At 38.8% G+C, this 27,006-nt stretch overlaps 1 protein-coding gene across 1 annotated transcript in view; it reads left to right on the forward strand.

The window, feature by feature from the left end:
• LOC133519356 (ADP-ribosylation factor 6) overlaps positions 1-27,006 on the forward strand; it is a 108,598-nt gene that overhangs the window by 9,053 nt on the left and 72,539 nt on the right. The window contains exon 2 of the mRNA XM_061853398.1: positions 24,940-25,029. The gene's annotated coding sequence lies outside the window, so the exon portion shown is untranslated. The remainder of the gene's footprint in view (positions 1-24,939; positions 25,030-27,006) is intronic.

Consider the following 27,006-nt stretch of genomic DNA (forward strand, 5'->3'; position numbering starts at 1 on the left):
CTTGCGAAGTAGTCGTTTGAAAACGGGTTTGCTTGGGGCTTGTCGAATAAAGAGAGGGAGGGAATTCCAGAGACGGATTGCCTCAACGGCGAAAGAGTTAGACATAAAACCAGTACGGTGAGAAGGAATCGAGAGTTTGAGAGAACGGGAGGAACGGAGTTCACATCCTGGACGGGGGGTGATGAAAGTGAATTTACGTTTAAGATAACCAGGAGAGGAAGGCTCGAACAAAATGGAGAATAAAATACTCAGGATTCTAAGGGACCTACGACGACGGATGGAGAGCCAATTTAGCTGACGGCGATAAAAAGAAACATGGTCGTATTTGCGAAGTCCGAAAATGAAACGTATGCCATTATTCATAAGACGGTCTAGCTTATTGAGGTACTCCTGAGAGATATTAGTCGTGCACGCGTCCGCATAGTCAATAACTGGCAAAATTAGAGTCTGCACAAGTAATTTCTTAGTACCTACTGGGAGAAAATTCTTAAATTTATAGAGATAACGCAATGTTCCTGAAACTTTCCGACTTATTTCAGAGACTTGGTCATTCCAGGTAAGGCTAGAATCTAATACTAGGCCGAGATCTTTCACTTGTTTAGTTACTGGAATAACAGTGCCATCAAACAAAATCGGCGCGACAGAAACCGCACCAAGCTTTACTTGTTGATGATGGCTACCCAGAATAATAGCCTGACATTTTGCCGGATTGACACTGATGCCAAAGCTATTGGACCATTCAGCTATGTGAACTAGATCGTCATTGATGAGGGAAACAGCAGAATTAACGTTTTCCACAGAAGCATGGGCGTAAAGTTGCAAATCATCTGCATATAAATGGTAAGAGCTGCGGATTTTGGAGGTGATTTGGTCAATAAAGATTGAGAATAAAAGAGGAGAAAGGATTCCACCTTGTGGTACCCCCGTGTTCAGGTCACACCAAGCAGATAAGCATCCACTGGCTTTAACAGCCTGAACGCGGTCAGAAAGGTAAGACGCGAACCACTCAGTCGCTTTTGATGAGACCCTCAGATGTGTAAGAGTCGCAACAAGTAGATCAACCGCATTAAAAGCGTTGGAGAAATCGATAAGCACCAACACCGTTACTCTGGAATTCTCCATGCCATTTCTTACATCTTCAACAACATTGAGAAGTGCGGTGGTGGTGCTGTGCCCTGATCTAAATCCCGATTGAAACAAAGAAAGCATGTTGTTACCGTGTATAAATTTGGAAATCTGTTTATGAGCTGCTGCCTCAAGAATTTTCGAGAGAAAAGGAAGAATGGAGATGGGCCGAAAATGATTTAGAGAACTAGGGTTAGATAATTTAGGAAGTGGGATAACAAAGGCCTTACGCCAACATGAAGGAAAGACCCCAGTGAGCAACGAAGTATTTACAATATAGGTGACGATGGGCAATATGCTGTCGAGGATAAGGGTGATCATGACTCTACTCACATTGTCGTGTCCAACAGCTTTCGACCTAATTGACATGACTATCTTTCGGACCTCATCATCCGTAACTGGGGCAAAAGAAAAAGGATCAACATTGGGAGTAGGTAGAGACGCGATATAACATAGGGTTTTAAACTTTATTATGGAATCAAGAACAGGAGTTTGAGAGAAATGCGAATTTAAGTGGTCAAGAGAAAAAGGAAGCGAGTCGATATCGGCCTTGGTTTTACCAATCCCGAGTGATCGGAGAAATTTCCACGTGTCCGCGGGAGAAGATGTCGTGATGTTGTCGTGTATGTAACGTCGTTTCGCTGCTCTTACCATTTGGTTGCAGCGATTTCTGGCTTCTTTAAAAAGCCGCCAGTTATCCTCGCACCGATCTCGCTTGTAAGCACGGAAAGCCCTGTCTCTCTTCATCATCGCCATACGCACGCCTTTTGAAATCCATGGCGCTGGTGGCCTCTTCAGCCGAACTGGTCGAACCGGAGCATGAGCATCAAACAGCTTCAGAAGGACAGAATTGAAATGAGAGATTTTATCATCAACTGTTGGTGCCTGCAGCGTGCCCGTCCAATCGGCTCTAGTGGCATCTTCCTTTAACTTATTTACATCAATGCGCGCAAAGCCACGTAAGTGAACGACTATTGGTTCCGGTTTAGGGGGCTTAATTTTGTATGACACATAAATCAGGTCATGTCGCGAAAAGCCAGGCGCAGACAATTGTCCGGCTTTCAAAACGTGCTGAGGCGACGATGTAAGGATCACGTCTAACCAGGAGTCTGAGGAGTCGTTATTGTGGTGCGTCGCGTCTAAAGGCAATAAGTGAAAGTCAGATGGAACAATAACGGATCTCAGCTTGCGCGATCTGGAATTATCTCTCAGCAGCAAATATTGGACACAAATATATTTTATATTTTAGAGAATAATTGAATAAAGCTTAAATAATAAACGAAAAGTCAGCTACCACTGCCAAAGCCACTAGGTCAAAGGCTGAACTTCAGTGAAGCAATTCTCGGACAAAAATCAATGCCCAAGTATCGTAAAAATTGAGGCCGAAAACCCGGAGCTTCTGATCTGAGAATTAGAACTTGGTCGATCCCCACTGTTTTTGTTACACCTCGTATTTACAAACGTCGATATACTCCCTTGTTTGTGTCTTGGTTTAATTCAAGTAGTTTATGGTTCCATATTTTAAAATATCATCCCTTTAATTTCTATCCAATAAAGTTCATTTACATATAATCTAATTTCATTCCCTTTCATACATGATTTATTACCTTCCCTCGGTTTTACATTTCCGCCTATGCCTTCATTACATTCCTTACATGTTCCTTAAACGTAATAGTAGTACTAGTATATTTCATTACACAGTTCAAGAGCTGCAGTTGCAGGCGTCCATAGGCTACGTGGCTGCTTAACATTAGGCGGACCGTTTGTGTGTTTGTCGCCGCCATAGTAATAAAAAACCATACATATATAATGAATAAACACATATTTATAAGCACATAATGAATAAATACATAAATATCAAAATAAACACAAATAACTTTAGAGGACAAAAAACGTTCTACGAAAAAAACAATAAATCGGTACGAAACTAGAGATCGGCCCGTAAACAAAGACACCGCGCATGGAATAAACTGGATTTTATTGTTCTTAACCGGTTAATCTGACAATAACTTTATGAAAATGTTCTCTAAATAACCGGTTTAAAAATAACGGTTTTTCGAACCAAACTGAAATTTTAAGATTTCGCGCCAAGTACATGATAATGGTTTGTAAATTTAACCGGTTTCGGAGCCTTGCGAGTAAGTATATTATTTGCAACGGGAGCTAATGATAACATTGGCACGTGTCTAAGACTGAAGAAAATAGCGCCGTGACGATGCGCTCGATCCGCGCAAAGCAACAGACAATCACAACTCTTTGCCATTGAAAATATTTGCCATTTAATCTACAGCGGCTTCGATCATTCGGAAGCGCGCGAACATCAAAGAACACCGCCGCCAACAACGATCGCTTACTATTGGATTTACAGTAATGTGTGCTTTATGAACAAGGTAGATGATTTAAATTAGCACGCTTATATGCTGAAAGGGAAGCCCTTTATAAGGCTAACCCTTATAAGCGATATGCAAGGTATTGGTGAGCGGATGATAAGGGTTTTGTAAGGGTATTAGGATACCGATACCTCAAAAGGGTTAGCTTTAATATAAGGGCTTTAAAAGCAAAATGAAAGGGTTTCGCCGGGCAAAGGGTATGGTGAGTTAAGCCTTATGCAAAACCCTTACAAAACCCCTTATAAGGGATAGCGGGCCGGTCCCTGTATCCAATATCATGTGATATTGCTCGTAAAGGTCAACTGAAGCCATAAATGTGAGTAAATCAGGACACCTGCTTATCTCATGTAAATATACCTGTAACATCTGATAACATAAAACAAGGATTCTAACGTTAATGAAGTCTTATCTACACTAGGCTGGTATAGATAAGTGTCTATGGTGTAAGGCCATACTCATTTGTTTTTAAGCCAACATTTACCCAAGTCAAGCTAATGTTTTTATTAATAATATTCCATCACCATTACCATAACCATGGTGGTAATAAAATTTTTTTTGTACTCATCATGATGGATGAAATCTATCTGTCCTTGTCAGATTATAGAGGTTTCTAATTTCTATGTTATAAAAATTACTTATACAGCAAATAAATGATTTATGTGAACTAATTCTTTATTTACAATAACATTATACATAATGGATATATACAGATGATTACTATAACTAGCTTATATCTAAAATAGGCCCTTGAGGCATTGTACCAAAGATGCTGGCGGCATTTCCTCGTTGTATCGCAATAATGATACGTTGTGCGAGGAAGCCGCCAGCTCTTCGGTCACCAGTTACGTCAACCAGACGTTACGCGATTTCTTCAAAAAACTTGTGCGCGCTGGGACCCCATGGGCCTTGAGTTTCAATGCCAAATGGTACGAAATGGCACTCACTATCGAGGCTCTTATATTTATTACGTTTCAAAATTTCGGCGCTTTCCGCCGCTGCGCCCGCTTTTACAGTAGTCTGTTGGAGGTGGGACGGTGCCAGGGTGTCTACGCAGGTAGCATCCCACACTAACATCCGTCCCAAGCTCCAAGGAGCTAAGGACACCCATCAGGCTCACCCCTCTTGTCTCTTGCTATCATCCCTGATAATGCCAGTCGGCCCAAGAAGAGCAGGCACATTGATGGTGGCAAGAGATCAACGGATTATGTCATTAAGCGACTTATGTCTTGAAAAACGGATCCTTTTGTTTGACATAATTATTGAAAGTTATAATGCGTTCCGCCGCTGCGCCCGCTTTAACATTAGTCCGTTGGAGTTGACTTGAAATTAAAGTAAGGATATAAATTACTAGTGATAAAAAAATCCTTTTATTTTCCCTGCTTCACATTTTCGCACTTCATTTCACTCTTAGTTAGGGAAGATTTAGTTTTTAGTTTAGTTTGTAGTCTAGCATTAAGTACTTATATTATACCTATTGCTACACCTTTCCAGGGTACATGTTCACATAAATTGGTGTAAATACTTAATATGTTGTCCATGTGTGCAAATAAATTAATGAATGAAATGAGAAATTTCAAAATTATTTGATTATTATTATTAAAGTCATTTTCTTCAGCCCAAGACTGTCCGGATAAGAACAATCACCGTATGAGCGATGCTCTACTGTAATTTTTTCAAGTATTTGAGAATAAATTAACCACTTCTATACTATTTATTAAACCTACTTAATATGGGCCTAGGATCCTGTGGTCTTATCTCTGTGAAAACGCGCATTTTTGAGTTTTTATATGTTTTATGAGCAAAACTTGGTCTCCCGGACAACTATTAGTTATTAACCGGTTCCACACAGAGCGGCTCGGCCGAGGCACGTCTACACTGGCTGGTTTGTGCGTGAGGAAATTGCCTCGCACGTACGTGCTCGCTCGCTCGCTCTGTGTGGACCGGCCTATTATAATTGGGTTGTTATCTATGTATGAAGTGAACACTCACTCTAAACCAAGCTTACTCATTTCTCTATTACCAGACAGATATATTATTATGTTACGTAAATTCATGCCAAGTTTCATGTCATTAGGCGGATCCACGCAGAGCGAGCATACGCGCGAGGCAATATCCTGGCGCACAAACCGGCCCGTGGAGACGTGGCTCGGCCGAGGCAGTGCGCTCAGGCGAAGAAAACGCGCGCGCCGCCTCGGCCCAGACACGTTTACACTGGCCGGTTTGTGCGCCAGGATATTGCCTCGCGCGTATGCTCGCTCTGTGTGGACCTGCCTAATTAAAATGAGAGCGTAACTTCGATGGTATGGGAGCGACGGGGTCATATGACTCTTATGGTGAGTACCATTAAGTGGGAGTCCACATTGGATGTTATCAAATGTTATGTAACATTGTGTGACAGTGATAACATAATAAAACACTACCATTACTATCATGTTGTCCCTGTCACACAATGTTATATAACAATTTATAAAAGCCAACGTGGCTCCATTAAGCGTCTGCCAGCTCTACGATCCTGATGTCTCCTATATTTTTAAATATTTTCTTTAATCAGTGTGTCCGTAATTAAATTTAAAACAAACAGACATCTTTGTTGACCAACAAAGTCTAATTGTCTTTGATTTGTCACAGACGATAAAATGAGGCCAATGATACATGTGTGTGATTCACAGATAATTTTCCTATTAGATTAATCATGTACGACGACACGCATTAGCGCTCTTCTAGGCACTGATTTAATCCGCTTTTTAGGGTTCCGTTCTCAAGTGTAAAACGGGACCCTATTACTAAGATTCCGCTGTCCATCCATCTATCTGTCTGTACGTCTGTCACCAGGTTGTATCTCATGAACCGGTATAGTTAGACAGTTGAAATTTTCACAGATGATGTATTTCTGTTGCCGCTATAACAACGAATACTAAAAAGTACGGAACCCTCGGTGTACGAGTTCGACTCGCACTTGTCCGGTTTTTTTTTCAGTTACGTTTACCTTTATTCTTGTGCTCTTGTAAATTACAAATATCGAGAACATTTTAGCTCTCCATATGCATCATTTTTAATTCCGCAGAAGAAAATATTTGGTTTTAAATCAGACACTATTCGGTAAAATAAAATACAGATTTTTATGATCGACGGCACACCGTCAGTGGGCGACCCTCCTTTCGGCTTTTCCCAGCTCCGTTCGGCTCAGCATTGCTCCGAGCAATTATTAGGGTTGGCACAACTTGACGTCCCTATACGTGCACTTGAATTTTGACAATCCTAAATGGCCGAAAGGAGTAGTGAAATACGTTGGAAAGGGACAGCATCGTCCGTGAATCGCTGTCAAACTTCGGTTTTGTAGGAAGTGTCATTTATGTACGGTAGCACTATTATTTATTCTGTGACACCGCTGGCGTGACTTGTGCGTGCACGACTCAAACGTTGGGCACGCGCAGGCACGTGAACGTCTAAGCATACGCAGCTGGTGTGCTCCGGTCTTAAACCTTATGCTTACTTGTAGAGTTATTTCTAATGCTAAAAAACCGAGGTAAAGGAGTAAATATAAACATTTTTTTTAATGCTACGTCGGTGGCAAACCAGCATACGGCCCGCCTGATGGTAACCAGTCTCTGTAGCATATGTACCCCTGCAACTCCAGAGGATAACTCCTCGCGCGTTGCCAGCCCTAACACTCACCACCCTCGTTGAGCTCATGACAACCTTAGCCCTACCCAGGAACACAACACTATCCCGCTTATTCATAAACGTGTACTAAAGTTACGATGCTGCTAATCATCGTTTGTCCCTTTCCATCATACCAGTACGTCGGAAAGGGACAAACGATGTAGTGTTGAGTTGCTCACTCGTGAGGCACCTTATTGGTACTACTCATTTTGTTAAATTGTCGCAGAACTTCACACCGCATAAATGTCATACATCACTCCTCAATTAATTTTACTCATTTACTCGCGCGCATCACACACAGCTCTTACCACTCAAACCATTCAAACACTTCAAATTTAAAAAAAAAACTCTCAGCCTTTCAAACCTTTCAAACTCACTCGTGTTCCTCACAACTCGCAAGAGAGTCGCGAGGCGCTCGGTGCTCGCCGACATTCAAATGAAGAAATGAGTCATTGACGTCATCATACTTCATCGCTCACACTATCAACTGCCCAACTACAAACCTTATTGCAAGGACAAAAGGTCCACCGAGAAATGCGTTGTGTTTGTACCATTCACTCGCCTCACTGTGACATCCCCTCAAAAATCCTTTCAAAATGAAACAATGAATTAGATTTACCGAAAGAGGGAGTGAGACAGACACGCGCCGTGCTTCAATAACACCTCATCGAAAATACGTTAAAAATGAAACACGAAAGAAAACAAGCGTAAGCGTCCGCAAGCTTACATACATATTACGCCATTTTGATCCTAGCATTGCTAAGTTACTTGTCAAAAGCGAAAAAATCTAAGTCATCAAAGAACCTACCGAAGAAAGTTTTTTCTCTCTGTCGCACTTGTAATTTCATACGTAAGTGCGACAGCAAAGCAAAACTTCGTGGTTCGCGGTAGGCCTCCATATTTGTTAGCTATTATTGTACTAACGCGCATACCAGTATAACCTGACCTCAAGACTCATATTGCTGGTGTCATGTATAATCTGAATCAATTAGACTGGACTTTGAAATGGTTACTTGATAAGCGATTGAAATGCCAAGTCTCACTGGGCATTTACGAAGCTTGCTTAGAAACAGTTATCGTATAAGAGACCAAAATATTATTTAAATTATTGAAATATAATATGGTGGCGTACACAAAATATGATATTTTACATTAGTTTATTAATAAAAAAGTAAATATAATTTGTATAGGTGAAATAAACATGTACATTTTAACGATTTGAATTTGTAATACTTTTTGTTAACGTGCTTCGTATAGTATTTCGATCATTTATGATTTTGACATATTTATAGTACGAGAAACTCGAAAAAGTTGTTCGTAATCTTTAGTTGTGTTTTATAAATAGTGATCAGTGACCATTCTTATAATTATGCCAAAATAACAATATATTAACATTGTTTTCGCGATAAAATATACCTGTGGGTCTTTCTTTGTGTCTTTTGCATACAAAAATCAAGTGTATATTACACGCCGGTGGCATTACCGCGCGAACGTTATTGAGGCTTTCGTTTGTTATCATATTACAATGATATTATTACTGATAAATTATGAGGTGGTAAGTTAGTAATTTCTATACATATAATAATGGTACAAAAAATATTGGATTTGTTCTCCTTAGTTTGTTAATTGTTTGTTTGGTAGTTTATGGTTAGTATTTATTTCAATATATGAATGTTAAACTTAAAATGATATCAAGTAGCAAGGATTGATACTGAACAATCTAACAATAAAAATAATAAACTGCTAAATTAGAACAAGTTTCATAAAAGCATCAAATTAAGTTGCAATAGGATGTATGTACTTTAACTCCTTAGTTTGATTCTTAACTGTATGTCTTCTGTTGTTAAAGTTCTGTTTTAAACCTCCAGAATTGCACTCCAATTAAATATTTAAAAGGAAGTTTAGCAATGCCTAAATATGTATTTACATTAAATATGGTTTGGTGCCGTTGGAGTTGATGGAATAGTCGATGCTGCAAAACTGCTAGTACCTCTCCTCATTTGAAGTAAGACATTGTAACACCTCATTTTAGAGAATGAGGTACTCATACAAACTCATTTTAAATTGATGTCCTACCCATCACTAAAACGATGATTAGCGGCATCGTAACTTTAGTACACGTTTATGAATAAGGGGGTCAGAGTAGGGTGTAGTGTACTCGCGATCGTCATGGACGCTTCAAAATGCGTTGTCTATGCGCGCTAATCTTATAAACTACAATTACACACATCACGCGATCCTATAGGTACCTAAGTCCACTCTTCTAACTGACAATTCCTAAACCTTATTGCAAACAGATAAGGTTCATCTATGGTTAATGTTGTTAGTACTCATAGGAATGCTGTTCACATTCGTGTCACTTGCTGAATTTCCATTCTCACTCGACCCAGTTGGCGGTCTTCGGTCGATAGTTGAACTACTGACATGATGTTGCATTTTAAAGGTCATCTACCTATTTTGTCGCATGTTTACTGTTCTCATTGTTAACCTTGTAAATATTTTACCGGCCTAGCCTAGTCGGTAGTCGGTCGTGACCCTGCCTGCGAAGCGGGAGGAACCGGGTTCGAATCCTGATAAGGACATTTATTTGTGTTTTTATAGCAAATTCATGTCATTTGTTTCAGAGTTATGTTTTTAATTGTTTATTATAGTATAATAGAAACTCAAAAATGCGCGTTTTCCCAGAGAACACCTATCTAGATCGATTTTTCGCCCCCGAAAACTCCCATATAGCAAATTTCATCGAAATCGTTAGAGCAGTTATCCAGATCCCCGAAACAACGTGAAAAGCACAACGTGAAAATTGGGTGTTTGGTGTTTGGGATCGTTAAGTTCTATTTATTTAAAATTTATTGCACGAAATATATAGAATAATGTGCAAATGGCGGACTTAATGCCAAATGGCATTCTCTACCAGTCAACCATAGGGCCAAACAGAAACACGTACAGTTGGTGCAGAGAGAGAGAGAGAGAAAAAAAAGTCAATGAATTAAAAAGAAAATCAGACTAATATACATATAAACTACATATATTTCTATCTTTTCTAAGGACTCTAATTTTGATAAGTCCTGTAGATATATCTTACCCGTTTCAACTTGAATGAAAAAAAGTGAAAGTGGTAATAAGGCCGATATTTACCAGTAAACCAGTAAATTTTTAGTACCTACTTAAATATTAATTTAAAATTCGTGGGCATTAGATATTTTGGTGGCCAGAAAATATAGCAACCACCCTATCTTACATTTTACACATTTAATAACAGTAAAACAAGGCTTTATGTTTTTTTTTTATACTACGTCGGTGGCAAACAAACATACGGCCCGCCTGATGGTAAGCAGTCTCCGTAGCCTATGTACGCCTGCAACTCCAGAGGAGTTACATGCACGTTGCCGACCCTAACCCCCTCCCTCCCCTCGTTGAGCTCTCTGGCAACCTTATTCACCGGCAGGAACACAACACTATGAGTAGGGTCTAGTGTTATTTGGCTGCGGTTCTCTGTAAGGTACTTCCCCAGTTGGGCTCCGCTCTAGATCTAGAATGACATCTGCTGTGCTGTTCCCTACCACACAAAGCGAGATTACATTCACAATGCCCATACCTCTGTTGTGGACGTAGTTTAAGGACGTACCCGGGTCCGTATGTTATAAAAATTAAATCAGTAGCCATCTGACTGCCGATTGGTCGGCCAAATCCATAGTCGGCACATCACTATGTATAATACTTATTTATTTTTAAGAAGACATTGCAAGTCCTCTGTATTGGAGGTAAGTTATATTTCATAATAGCCATATTATTTGATGATGCACAATCTCGATATTGCGCCCTAAAACAAATTGTTTACTTCGTTAAGCACCGGAAATTGGTAGCTTGTGGAAATTAATGACTAGCAAGGTATTGAAACCACTGAATAGGGTTGTTTCCATCTCCAAATCTTAGGGCAGAATTGTATCCTAATAAATTCTTTTGGATTATAAGAACATGTTAAACTACTTTTAGGGGACCTGTAATGACCATATTTTTGTAAATATTAAATTTAAAATATATTTTGGCACACGTCACGTGACCAAACTTGAAACGTCTTTGAAGATTCTGATGACGTCACAACTCTCGGATTGACACTGTTGACAGTTAGGCGATAAACAACAAATAACAAATGTCAGTTGCCAGTTCGTATCTTCTACGTGTGTATGTAGTTATGTGTCAAACCGTAAACTGTGACGTCACACAATTTTCAAAGAGCGTTTTGGGCGCGAAAGCGTCTGTCAAAATATATTTTGTTAATTTAACATATTTAAAGCCGTTTTTAGTATAAAAGTTGAATTTTAGGGCAACTTTTAGCTAATATAGAACGTAATACAAGCGTTTAAAAAAATTGGAAACAACCCTATTGCAAATTGCAATGTTAGCAAAGTCGATACTAGAAACAGCCCTTTTACATCAGGCACGGAAGTTGACCATCGCATATATTTTCCACAGACCAGACCTCTTACTCGATTTTAGCCTACGAGTATAATGGGTACCTAATGTTTCTACTCCGTCCGAAAGAAATAATAGGTTAAATGTTGCGACTTAAGCTCATGCTCTGTGTTAACCATTATGCCACATGTTACTTAAAAAATGTCACGCCAACCACACGGAAAGCATGAAGGTTACTTTTGGAGCATTCTACGGGATGTCCCGTACGGACGCATTTATTTCCTGTGTTACGTTTTTCGGCGTTTAATAGGATACGGGAGCTGAGTTTTAAATATTTTAGGTGAATATATCCGTCTCGCTAACGGAAGCGGCTCCTAAAACTTAGGGCCGCCAGGTTAGGCGAAAAATACTGCGTAAGAATCTCAAAAACGATGTTTCGTACTCGACTGCTTCCTCCTCCAAAACTTTACCAAATGTAACAAAATTTTGAGATTTAAATGATAATTAAATTATCTGTGTCGGACCGTTTTGCGATTTAGGCTAATTGATGTCAGTTTTTAATACCAGGCTTCTCTTTGCGGCCTAGTAAATTAGGCCGTTTTTGCGAATATTTGAAGTGCACTAGCGCCTTATGAAACAAAAATCTCAAAAAAAGCAGAACAGTCCGACACAGATATTAACAATAATAATCCGTGTGGAAAAAATCATTGCTCTAGCTTCAAAAACCACGGAAGCGACGCAAGAAACAGTCGAGTACGTTAGGATGGAGAAATGACCACTCCTGTTGGTTCTAAAAGCAGGCGGTTATTTTTCTGTGCATATTTTTGACCATTAGTCACAGAAAAGGAAACTCTTGTACCCGCAAATTTTCAGACAATTAGCGTTTGCACGGGACAAGGGTAAACAATTTCATGGAATGCTCCTTTTGACATTTAATGCAGCTTTATTAACAGTTAATGCAGCTTTTGACAGTTAATGCAGCTTTATTAACAGTTAATGCAGCTTTTGACAGTTAAGGCAGCTTTATTAACAGTTAATGCAGCTTTATTAACGGACAGTTTTGCTCGGATACGGGTCAATTTTTGTATTACTGGTTAAAGTCGCCGCTGACTACGACACGGGCGGAAGCGCGTCCCGTACACTGATTATGCGTCATAGATCACCGGTAATCAGAAGCGGAATTAATCTGCCGTTTCCATATATATAATGCATACATTAACGTTATAAATAAATATTATGGGGCAATTTACACATCGACCTAGTCCAACAGCTCAATAAAGTGTATCTTAAATGAATAATAGATTCTATACATATCGTCGTTTAATACGGTCGAGTCCACAAACATCTCTACAACCAACCTTCCATAAATATTTACACGACCTTATTGTCAGTGTTTTAAGAGGCGTGTAAATATATTTATGGATCGTAGGCTTGTAAAGATGTTTATGGACTCGACGGTAAGTAAAAAACATCCATATCGTTGATATGTGAATAGTTATAGGAAATCATGTAAATTGAATAGTCTGTCATTTAAAATTACCATTTAAAAGGTAAATTAATAACTGTAACTAAATTGGGCCTAAACCGGATGGCCGGATTTAGGCCAAGGGGCCACTAAAATGTTGAATGGCCGAATACTGGTTGATAGAGGGAAATCACGCAACGCAAGGGAGAAGCGCTGGTGGCCTAGCGGTAAGAGCGTGCGACTTGCAATCCGGAGGTCGCGGGTTCAAACCCCGGCTCGTACCAATGAGTTTTCAGAACTTATGTACGAAATATCATTTGATATTTACCACTCTCTTTTCGGTGAAGGAAAACATCGTGAGGAAACCGGACTAATCCTAACAAGGCCTAGTTTACCCTCTGGGTTGGAAGGTCAGATGGCAGTCGCTTTCGTAAAAACTAGTGCCTACGCCAAATCTTGGGATTAGTTGTCAAGCGGACCCCAGGCTCCCATGAGCCGTGGCAAAATGCCGGGACAACGCGAGGAAGAAGAAGAAGAAGCGAGGGAAATCACGCAGGTCTTCAAATTTAAATGTTCAAACGTAGGTTTTTTATAGCGACGGAATATAATAAACGGGAAATAATGATTTTAACGTCAATAGATGAACAAGAAATGGACAATCAGGAACAATGGATTATATTGGGCAGTCTTTCGGAAGAGACACATAGTCATATAATAAATGTTCGTATTGTATAGTCGCCAATAGATCGGAGCGGCCAAAGTTTTCATAAATATCTGAACAAAGCCTCTAATATCAAGACGTTAAATTGCATGTTTAGATATTTTGTTCATCTGGGCCGCATGTGGCCAGCAGTGTTGGCCGAACATCTGTAATAGTTAATTTTTAGTGTTTTCAATTCTACCACGAAATGATTGCCACATCATGAAATGATCATATCTAGTTTTTCTTCCTTTCTTCCTAGCGTTGTCCCGGCATATTGCCACGGCTCAAGGGAGCCTGGGGTCCGCTTTGACAACTAATCCCAAGATTTGGCGTAGGCACTAGTTAGTTAGTCATATCTAGTATTAAAAAAAATGTCGTCAACATTTTCTAACCTTTTTTTAACTGGAATTTGGCCGGTAATATCACAATATTATCGTGACATCGAACTAATCTGAGGTCCCGTTGGTAGGCAGCCATATCAACTCTGTGATATTACGAATTGTCAGGTTTTCTTAGCTCGTACGATGTATAAACGTTATAAAAAATTTAACACGAAGAATTTGCCCTCTGTAAACGTAATGTATCCTTTTGTCGACGTCAAGATATTTCACCGTATTCCATCGTAATAAGGGACCCTTGTATACATATATTTGAAGGCGGCCCTACAACTGCTAATTATTCCAACTGGTTAATTAATCACGAGTTATGAATCATGGCGAGCTTACAAAAGATTGCGATGAGTAATTTTTGGTTATTACTCTGTTTCCAGGCAATTTGGCAGCGTTTATTAGGTTACATAATTTTTAGATTACGCATATTGTTGGAAGTTATTATAGTAAACTAAAGTATAGTAGACGTATAAAGAGAGCTAACAATACAGATTTTCAAAGTCCGACAATAATTGGTTAGAAATTGTATGTATACAACTGACATTCGAATCTTCGTAAGCGCGTTGTAGAACAAGTATGGGCGCTTCATACAAGTTGCATTCGTTGTAAACTATGAGAAGTACCTAACGCCATCTGTTGGTAGTTTGTGGCACGATGTTGAATTTAACAGCCGACAGAAGAGACTCCATAGTACACATATTAATGCTGAATTTACATTTGAGAAAAAACACATAAAAATAACTGTCTCCTATCAACATTCTTTGACCACCCGTCGCGTCGCGACAGATGCGTTCCTCATAAAACATTTCATTCATATTCACATCGCGATCAGTTAGTGGTAATGGTACGAACAAATTCGTAGTGAAATAATACCTTTTCACCACACCAACTGGTAAAGAACCTCTTGATTGTTCAAAAACTAATGAAAAAGTTGCATTTTATCCACATGTGGGGCAAAGTAATCACATGCAAATTTTGAGTTGTTTCCTTATGTTAGCTGGTGGGATTGTCTTTTAAATTATGATTTTGAATGATAATTTTTTTATTACGTTCATTTGGATTTATTTTGATAAGATTTTTTTTTGTAATTCATAGTTAGTATTTTCCTCGAGTGTTACACTCGAAAGCTCTAATCAAAGGGTTCAACAGCAAAACTGCTAGGGAGCTTCTAGGGCTCAAAAGACACAAAGCCTGCGCGGTGACCAGAATTTTGACTGGACACTGTAAATTGAACAAACACATGTTTCAAATCGGAAAGAAACAAGACGCGACATGCAGGTTCTGCCATGAGTCAGAGGAGACTGCAATGCACATTCTCTGCTCCTGTGGACCACTAATGTCAAAAAGAAGTACCCACCTAGGGCGGCACGTATTGCAACCCTATGAGGTACAGAACATTACGGCCCAAAGAATCTGGAATTTCCTGGATTCAACGGGCATCAGTAATGAACTTTAAAGGGCTGTCACAATAGACCAATGCCTGGTCGACGTGGCATTCAAAGGCCCACAAAGTACAATAATAATAATAGTATTTTCCTCGCGTTGGTGTGGTGAAAAATTTTGCTTCACTCGGAGGCAAAATTTGTTTACTCCTCGTGCCTTGAAAGCCTCGCAACGCTCAAGATTCCACTTCTTGTGAATTCAATTTTGAAATCTTTCGCGTGCTCAGGTATCGAATATTAGCACGAGCGGTTAAACAACAACTTTGTCCCCTTGTAAAATAAATAACTATTACTTACCTATCCTGTACTGTAATACTACATGGAAACTAACATGCACATGTTTCGCTTTCGTGTTTAACGAAAATTATTGGATTCGCAAAAATCATCGCTTTATGTTATTTGCAAATCGTGCTAACCATTTTTTTGTGTCAACCAATAGAAACATGCAAAAACGGAGACAGCAAATTAAATTGTAAGTAATACAGCATTATATAAGCTTTCAACACATATATGTACCAGTATATGAATAATTCGGGATCTGAACCTATAGCTTTTTTACCACTCAAAACTACTAAGTACGTCATATGACTTTACCGTACAAAATAAAGGTCAGGAGAGAATCTAGAAATACCTACATATACATGTCACCATATTTCGATGCTTTTTCATGAAAATCTTATTAACTTGTATAATTCGATTGCTTTACACAGATTGCAGACAAAATCCAATAGGTACGATATAACTGCAATTTCATTACCGCTAAAAGTAAGAGCAGATAAAGCTAGAAATTCAATTTTGCTGTTCGCTGATTCGTATGACAGCGGGAATCGCTTTTGGATGGCACTTAGCGTTTGTAACCTATACCTTACCAAATTAACTTTCACAACACTGATAGATGCAGTACATTAAGTACAGCGAATGAATGACGACCAACCACACTTTTGCCACACCCCTAGGGGCTTCATGTACTATACTGTTATACTGTGTAGTGTATTGAATGCAAATACAGTAGAATCCGGATATAACGACCTTCAAGGGACCGGCGATATTATGTCGTAATAACCGGATGACGTATAAAACGGATACTATTTACATATGTAATTATGTATTAAACCGAACTTGAGTAAATAATATCGACGCTAAAAACGGTTAGTCGTTATAAGCGACGTCGTTATAAATGAATTCTACTGTAAAGAAATGAAATGAAATGAAACCACAACGAAGCTTCAAAAATAGCACTGTTCAAGTTTCACATTTTGACAAGATTTTATTTACTTTCGCTTGTACTGGTAGCAAATTTAACAATAGTAATAATACCAAAGTAAGAAATATCTCAGAGGACATGTAGGCAATTGTCGGCCGACGCGAAGCCTAAGTCGACAAACATGGAATCTGAGGCTTTTTATTTACTGGCCGAGGTGTGTATACTATTTATCTTTTCAACGAAGCCGGAAAGCGGGAACTTCATTCAGCGTAGCGGACCGAAAGTGGACGCTATCTGGCCGGAGGGCAAAAAAAAATTGCATAGGCTCAAAAGTCAAGGATATTTTCAGGAAAAGAAATATGCCAATCGATCCTAATTGTTTGTACCTATCAAAGATCAAGTCCCTAACTAAAGGCACCCACTGATTACCAGTTCGCCGGACGATATCGGCCTGTGAGTTATTCGCGATTGTCAGCTTTTACGAATAACTGACATCCCGATATCGTCCGGCGAACTGATAATCAGTGGTCCCTTAGAAAACCAAACTAATCTCGTTTCGTCTCGTACTTAGGTTATGTACCTACTTGTTAAGTATTGTGCCACGTTATTTTAAGAAATGCAGAAAACAGGCACCACACGAAATGTCGTTTTGTCAGAAACCAAAAACAGGGCTAAGCTTCGCATCTTCCTGTTTACCATGATTGTTATGTTAATTCGCCCCATTCATCTTTCTGCGTGATGTAACAATTTTGGCCGTATCAGCCGTGAGCTTTGGCGTGCTGTTCGTATCAGATGGAGTTTCCTTGTTATTTTTTGGGAATTCACGGTTTTTGGGGAAAGTTACAAATAGGCCAGTTTGCAAGTAAACGAGTTTATGTTTGTGACACGTATTTTTCCATGTACTTATTATTTACTAATTCGTTAGAAAAATGTAAAAAGTAGACTAGAGACCAAGATTAATTTCTATAAACTTCAAAATGTAATTCAAAGTCGAAGATTAAAATAATACTTATATGTATGTACGGTCAAGGAAATTGATTTTTTAGCAATTGCGGTTCAAGTAAATTTGGTAATACTTATTTTAAGAGCTGTCCAATGTAAAGTGAACCGTAAACTGCGAATCAATTTCCTCGACCGTACATAGGTGTGGGTATCACGAAATTAAACTTTTATAATCAATGTAATGATGGTTTCTTGTAAAAAAAAACAGCCGATTTTTATTTTTATTTTTTTATACTACGTTGGTGGCAAACAGGCTTACGGCCCGCCTGATGGTAAGCAGTCTCCGTAGCCTATGTACGCCTGCAACTCCAGAGGAGTTACATGCGCGTTGCCGACCCTAAACCTTAAGTTAATTGAAATTCCTTAGAAAGTTCCAGCAAACAACCGAAAATGATAACGTCGTCGGTTTTGAGAATAGATCGTATCAATTTATTTTTCTATAATATAAATAACGGTGTGACTCTGGCTGTCTGTCCGTCTGTCACATTTCTAAATATCTCGGAAACTTCTTACGCTATCGTTTTTTTATATATAGGGTTGGCAGTACATAATATGTTATGTAAATCACGCCAATTAGCCATAAACCAAGACACACTACTACAAGATAGAATAACATCGTTGTGAAGATTAGTTTAGATAACAGCAGTCCTAGTGCGTAGTGAATGTTAGGCAAACTAGGCAAATCAGGTATTTGCCTAACATTCATGTTTTTTTTAGTAATTGTACCAAATAGTGTATGCAAATATGAATTTTACTTGGCAACATTCTTAAGAGGCTGTCATACCTAAAGCGCGCACACTGTCTATTTGTATCGGAGTAAATGAGATAGCACTGTCGCATGTTACTGGGCCTGGGCATGGGAATAATAAGAAAAAAAATTAAATAAAAAAAGTGGATTATTAGTGTAATATTTTACTCAACCACGGTTTAGATATAAATGTTTTGAAATTGTGATTTTAATTGCAGACCCATAAGTCAAAACAATAAAGACATAAAACCGTTTAATTGTGATTTTAAGACCAATCTTTGCAATTATTTTCTATCGAGCCGATTTCGTTCAATCGTGTATCGAGTACAACCACGGTCTTTGAAATATAATTAATATGAACATATATTTTTCTTACTTGACTAAAACAAATAGTCTTTCTTAAAAAACTGTTTAACATCAATTTCAAGGACAGGCTCTTAAAATACCTGGATTTAATATCTTACTGACTTACCTGGCAACACTAGCGTTAACAAGTGGCAGGGGTAAGCGGAAGCTAAAGAGAGTGTAGTACAGACAGACTCGTTCACTTGGATTGGGGCAGTCAAAGAGACGACATCTTGATGGTGACGGGTTGAGCAAAGTTAAAGAGGCACCTCCATTTTATACTTAGAGCAACATGATATACTTATTTGTAATACTATCATCCATTTAACTCCCGCCCTCATTACCTAACATTTAATTTTCCAATGTTTCTAGAAATAACACGAACGACCTATATATAACCCTCGACCTATCGACTTTAACGGCTTGTCTCAGGGATAAAGGTTGAATATATTTGGACACGCCCCAGTTTTGAGCGGAACCTTCTGGTTTGACTGTTTGATAAATCTATAATTTATGAGTTAGGGCTAGACATGCACATAAACCTAATTTAATAATTTTACTTTCATTGTAGTCAAGTATTAAATATCGACATGGATAAAATGCCAAAAGTATGTTTACTTGCCCATACATTAAAGTATTGTGTACATTTTTTTGGCACTTCGTCCGTGTCGATATTTATTTTAATAAATTGACTGTAGCAATATCATGGAGTTTCAGTTCTTCAGTATTCAAAGTATTTATGTATGTTAATATATTTAGTTAAATAAAAATATGAAAAAAACCGGACACTAGTGCAAAAAGTGCGAGTCGGACTCGCCCACCGAGGGTTCCGTACTTTTTAGTATTTGTTGTTAAAGCGGCAACAGAAATACATCATCTGTGAAAATTTCAATTGTCTAGCTATCACGGTTCATGAGATACAGCCTGGTGACAGACGGACGGATGGACGACCGGACGGACAGCTGAGTCTTAGTAATAGGGTCCCGTTTTACCCTTTGGGTACGGAACCCTAAAAATTACGCGACTATATTATCTAACTTTTTTAAGCCTCTGGCACATTGGTCACAAAAGCGATGGAATAAACGACACGAAAGTAAATGGAATTAAATAGACTGCTAGAACCATAACATAATCTTTAGCAATAAGTAAATGTTCATATTTTGTATCGTTTCACAGTGTGCAATAGCATCTGTATTTACGCGCTTCTTTGTGACAGATATTTTTGCAAATGACCAAAAACTTTATAACACATTTTTTTATACCATTTCGATGGCAAACAAACATACGGCCCGCCTGATAGTAAGCAGTCACCGTAGCCTATGGACGCCTGCAACTCCAGAGGTGTTACATGCGCGAATCTTTAAAAACCTGTACACTCCTTTTTTGAAGAACCCCATACTGTATACCCTCGGGAAAACCTCGGTAGGAAGCTCATTCCACAGCTGGAGCGTCCGCGGGAGGAAATTCCTCTTAAACCGCACAGTGCGCGACCATTTAGGCTCTAGGGTATGAGGATAAACACCCTGCCGACGGCGAGCGGTGCGGTGATATGATACTTACTTACTACTTACTCCGTTGGCTCAGCGACCCAAAATGAGACTTGGCCACCGACACAAGACAGCGCCACTTTTCTCGGTCCTGTGCGACCTCTCGCCAATTGTCTACTCGAAGCTCGCGCAGATCCGCCTCCGCCATGTCGCTCCAGCCATACCTAGGGCGTCCGATAGGACGTCCTCCTGCTAGGCGACCCAGGTACTCTCTTTTTACGTTCCGGTCTTCGTCCATTCTCTCAAGGTGGCCCAACCAACGGAGTCTGTGGGCTTTACTTTATCCCATGATGTTTGGTTCAGCCACTAGGTCTTCAATCTCACGGTTCTTAAGGACTGTCCAACTTCCATCCGGTCTTCGTTTGGGGCCCAGTATTTTACGGAGGATTTAAGCAGACACACCAAGATCCGAATCTATAAGACCGTGATTCGCCCAATCCTAACCTACGGATGCGAAGCATGAACACTAACACTCAAGGAAGAAAACATGCTGCTAGTTGCCGAGAGGTAATATGATACATATCGAAAATTCACCAATAGTTTCTACGTAAGCTATAATGAGGATGATATCACCATTTGGTTACGCTTTGCAAACTTTAATAGCCTATACTTACCGACAAAATTTATCGCGGTATGTAAACACATTTTTTACAAGAATTTAATCACATTATGCACGATAAATAACGGTAGGTACATAATGAAACATACATTGTATGTCATTATTTTAGTTATGTACTCAATTGTAGTTAGTAAATAAAAATTTGAATTAGAATCAGTACAGGTACCTAAATTCACTACAAGTATGGCGGCGTTGCGAAGTGCTGAATGTATCTTTTAAATAAAAACCGGCCAAGAGCATGTCGGGCCACGCTCAGTGTAGGGTTCCGTAGTTACTCTTCCGTCACAATAAGCTGAACTGGAGCTTAAAGTATAGTAAATTGTTAACCAAGGGATGAAACGGTACCTTTCACGCGAGTTAAACAAATAGGCAAATTTGCATAATCAGTACCTAATTAAAGTAAGTCTTTTTACTATGAAGGGGAAACTTTTTGCGATAACTCAAAAACAGCTGAACTGATCATGTCCGCTATAGTTTTCATTTAATGTCTTTCTTAAGCTCTACTTCCACGATTTTTTTCATATTTTTTGGACCTATGGTTCAAAAGTTAGAGGGGGGGGACACATTTTTTTTTCTTTCGGAGCGATTATCTCCGAATATATTCACTTTATCAAAAAATGTTTGTTGAAGACCCCTATTCATTTTGAAAGACCTTTCCAACGATACCCCACACTGTAGGGTTGAAGCAAAAAAAAAAACATTCACCCCCACTTTACGTGTAGGGGAGGTACCCACAAAAAAAAAATTTTTAGATTTTATTGTACGACTTTGTCGGCTTTATTGATTTATATATCCATGCCGAATTTCAGCTTTCTAGCACTAACGACCACGGAGCAAAGCCTCGGACAGACGGACAGACAGACGGACATGGCGAAACTATAAGGGTTCCTAGTTGACTACGGCACCCTAAAAAGTGATAATAATCTTTAATTTGAGAAACCAATATAGTGAAGATCGTTTACAGGCTTTTTCGTCGCTTTTAACTTTGGTTTGTACATATAGTTCGTTATTACAGTAGGTCGATAGAGCAGAAGTGAAGCTCTTCCTTTCTGTCTGAGCGAAGTACTGTTATAGGGCGGCCTCCGTTGAAGTTTCGAAGAAAACTCTTGAATACAATCCAAACAGTTTATTTACCCAAAATACACTCCACAAACTTACAAACATTTAGGATATTAGTAGATCTACGTTTAAAGAGTAAATTACGAGTGACAATTTTTTTTCTTTTATCGAATTTTTTAATCGTTATATTGCTGTCAATGTTTCACCTACATCTTAGTATCACAGGGTAGGCAAAATAATTATGAGTGTATATATCAGTACGTATATACAAATGAGTGTTCTTGCCTTTCGACAGTCTTCCCAGCAATATTGAAACACAATACCGTTGAAACAACTTTTATTGAAAAAAAAAAAACTTGAAGTTTCTGTGAATTTACTAAAAATATTATCTACAAGGAAAGAACTCTTCAATTCAGGGGTTATTGAGCACCCGTTTAGGGGGGCATACCGAAAAGAGAAGAGCAGGGCGTGGGGACCATCTTACATTTTCTTGTTTGTTTTCCCAAAACAATATTGTCACGTTGAATTAAATAAATTCCAACACAAAAACGGTTGAAAATATATACTACAATCGATCTATACACACATCAATTACGTCGTGGTTTCCGAGATTGCGAAATCCTTTAACTTCTTGACTTTCGGCAACGGGTTTAATCAGCCAGGCTGCCAGGCAATACATAATTACGGTCACAGATACAGTGAGCGATAAAAACAAAGCAAGACAATGTCATGTCATGTCGTATCAATAAGACAAGTGTAAAAGAGCTAAAGTCTAAGTCCGCCATTTGTACCTTCATGTATTGTGCAATAAAGATTAAATAAAGAGCTGCAAGTAAGAAAAGGCTGCATACGCCGAGAAGAAGAGTAACAAAAAATAAAACCGACTTCAAATATTACCAAAAGCGCCATACATGTACCTAGAACATTTGAAGAGTTCCCTCGATTTCTCCAAGATCCCATCATCAGACCCCGACTTGGTGCCAACGGGACCATCTCGGGGTTATAACCGTTCGATTAAAAAAAAATTGAAAATCGGTTCACGATTCTCGGAGATATCGAGTATTATACATACAAAAAAACAGTCGAACTGAGAACCTCCTCCTTTTTTGAAGTCAGTTAAATAAACGACAGAGACGAAGATATAATATATCAAAGTGTAAGAAACTGTCGCCATCTCAAAGTTACCGATTACTTCGTGGTTTCCGAGATTGCGAAATCCTTTAACTTCGTAACTTTAGTTTTGGCAACGGGTTTGATGTATGGTTTCAGAGCCATGTTTTATGCTGGTCATTTTAGTTTGTTTGTCTTCCTTATATCCTTGCAAGTGCTTTTACAGTAATATTTGGAAATACTTGTGGCTGGTATTTTAATATCGTTCTTCTGTATTAGGTATGTATATCCTTATCTTAAAAGTTACTACAAGATAGGTTTTAAGAAGTTTTTAACTTTTAAGGTTAAGTGACGTAACCTTTTCTTTATTCCAGAAATAAGTACACGACCACGTCACAAACGCATCTTAAGTGGGAAAGCGTTTTTTAACGTTGTTATATACTGGATTAACTGGGTCTTCTGTAACTTATTATGAATTAGTAAATTTAACACAGCAAATATCCTTTTAAAAACAAGTTACGTAAGGGCCTCTCTAACTCGCTCAAAGTTAATAAATGATCCGCATGTTACTTGTCTACTTGGGTGCATAATATATCTATTTATATATATGTATGTATGTTGTGTATAAATAGAATATTGTTCTATTGTTTATAATAACTTGATTTGTGTTTCATATTCCCTCTCGTTGTGTACAATCCTGCACTAACTACAAATTTCTGTTTGACCCAATAGTTAATGCTTTAAGGCAATAAGTAAGTCCGCCATTTGTACAATTTTATATCGTCCAATAAAGTTAAAATGAATAAATAAATAAGCACTAGAATATCCAATATATACAGCAACATGGAGTAGGTTTTACTCTATGCACAAGTCCGATTCGCACTTTATCATAATTCTGGTATCCAGGTGTTCATGATGCTATCTTGAACTCACACATCTTCATCTAACTAGGTAGTAATTATAACCTATTATCACGCAGTTCTTACCACCTTCTCCATTGTTTCGTGTATCAGTATTAGGTATATTATGTGTGCGGAACTTTAGATAAGGGAATAGATAGGATTGCGACGGTTTCACTTTGAAATGTCATGTTTTTTTCACTCTTAGGCAAATTCATACAAGAAATGAAACCCATCTACGTCAGTTTCAGTGGTTCTATCTAAATAAAATTAATGAACATTGTCGCTATTGTTCATATAAGTCACAAGTTTTACTCATGTGAAGACAACGAACGCGTCTTGAAGATTATTGCTAAATTTTAAAAGGTATAGCTTTATAAAGGACTTTGTTTTCCACAGAAAACTCCTACTTTGACAAGCATAAAATAACCTAGTAACCAAATCAAAGTAGGTCAAATGACCTAGTAGTCTTACTCGTAAAAGCACATATCATTCAGTAGCCTAGCCTTGTACTCTTGTCAACGCGTCATAATATTACGGCATCTGGCAATGTTGGCCGAACGTTAACTAGAATTGACCATTAACCATTGAACCGTAAACCGTAACGGACGGCTCAAATTGAACCGTAAGTTTACGGTTCAATTTGTAATGGATAATTATTATCAATTCTAACGTTCGGCCAACACTGGTATCTGGGTACTCCGTGCCAAAACAGCCGATTCTTAAAGATGAGGCCTCCTAAAAACTCGAGACTAACAACCCAAGTAAATAAACTTATCCCATTGTTTTTAAGCACAGTTTCCATTGTTCCAGGATATGTGTACGTAACGTGAGATAGCTGTGCTGTGATAGTGGCGGTCTAACTGTGGAATGGTTCCGGTGTGTCAGCGGTTTGGTTTTAATGTGAGTATGTACCTAAAGTTTGAGCACTACATTTTTTTTTATGATACTGGAGGCAAACGAGCAGACGGATCACCTGATGGTAAGCGATGCGTTGCCGGCCTTTAAGATGGGAGTACGCTCTTTTCTTCAAGGTTTGAAGGTCGTATCGGTCCGGAAATACCGCAGGCGACAGTTCATTCTACAGTTTAGTTGTACGAGGCACGAACTTTCTGGAGAAACGCACAGTCGGCAGTCCGAAATGTTGTCGCGTAGGGCGATGGCGAAAAAAAGCCGCAGGGATTAATCCGAACAACTCCTCGGAGCACTCCCAGAGCGAGGCCACATCTCTACGCAACGCCAAGGAGTCAAGCCGATCCGAAATACGAAATAGCTATATAATTTTATATAGCTATCGTGGATTGATTATTGCAAATATCTGGAGTGGTTTGGTCCTAAACACTATATAAGCGACACCAAAAAATTAACTAAATTTACGTCATATTTTTAAGAGATTCCTAATATTATGTAAATATTGTAGATGCCTATTTGATTTTTTTTAAGGCTAAGGTCTTCAAAGGGGTTTATATATTTAAGATACAGAACCCCATAAGTTGAAATAATCTAGAAAAACATGACGCATTGAAAGCATTGTTATCAGCACTTGTTTAATTAAGATATCACAGTTACTATGCCGTGATTTCGCTCATACTGGAAGCCGATTCGACTTGTTTGAAGGACAATTAGTTACATGGCCATTTCTGTGACAATTGACACGGATGTTGCCCTTGACAAAAAACTTCGAGGGCTACCTAAAATGTACTAGGCTATTGGGAGAAAGCGATGTATTGGGCTTGGGCGACTAGGGTCGTGGGATAAAAAACTGGATCACAAACGCTCAGTTATGGAGACTAACTGGGCAGGCGCCCATACATAAGAAGATCCAGATGCGAAAGTACCATTGGATTTTGCATATCCTCAGAGAACAGGTTCTCTGAGGATAGTTGGTGTCAGGACACCCACTTAATATCTATCCAAAGTGGCCCTGAAGTGAAAAAAGGAAGCTGAAACATGGTCAACTTCAATGTACTGTCGCCGTTTCGTGGAGCACGCGTTGGATGTATTGGGGATGGGGATGGGAGGAGGTTACCGAAACCAGGGTCAGTTGAAGATTAATTGAGCCCTACACCCCAACAGAGGCAAACAAGATGAAAAGACGAGGGATAATCAACGGGTCGGACATCTAATAAAACTGTATAAATAGTCACTTGTGCTAAATTTAATATGCAATCTCAGACACGATGATGTTGATGATGGTATCCTGTTATCCGTCATCAGGGACATAGGGCTCTCAGAAGGGATTTCCATTTTTCACGGTCCAGCGCGGCCTCGCCTCCAGCTCCTAAGTCATAGTATAGGATTATGTAACACGGACATTACATTTGTTTTTACAAAGTACACCGCTTTGACCATGATCATGACATTGGCACCGAAAATACGAACGAGATCTGTGTTACTCTCGCTGACCTCATTGGTTGGCCGTTGTATGATGCTTACATAAATAACGTTATGACATACATACTGACTTTAGAAGAAAAAATATATTTTCTATTTTTGTCACAACGTCAGACGTATGCCCAGGTTATTTTTTATTACTACCGTACCGTAATTATATTTTGTTAATAAAAAGTAGATACAGCTTTTAAAAAGTCCTACGGCAAGATAGAACACCCAGTGATAATCACAACTTCAACATCGGTGTAACATTATGCAGAAATATTCGCCACAAGTGTTACTACAGCTTAAAATAAATCCCAACATACCATCGTACTTCACTGACTATTTATAAACCTTATTGTAAGGACATAAGATCCAAAAATGGTCAGGTGTTGTAATGTACTACACGCCGGACAACTGTCTCCGAACGCACGGCGACTACTAATTGACTTAACTCACGATTCGTGTACAGGTAAAGAGAAAAGTACATTATATACAAGAAAA

The sequence above is a fragment of the Cydia pomonella genome, chromosome 6, assembly GCF_033807575.1.
Source record: "Cydia pomonella isolate Wapato2018A chromosome 6, ilCydPomo1, whole genome shotgun sequence".
Taxonomy (NCBI): Eukaryota; Metazoa; Arthropoda; class Insecta; order Lepidoptera; family Tortricidae; genus Cydia; species Cydia pomonella.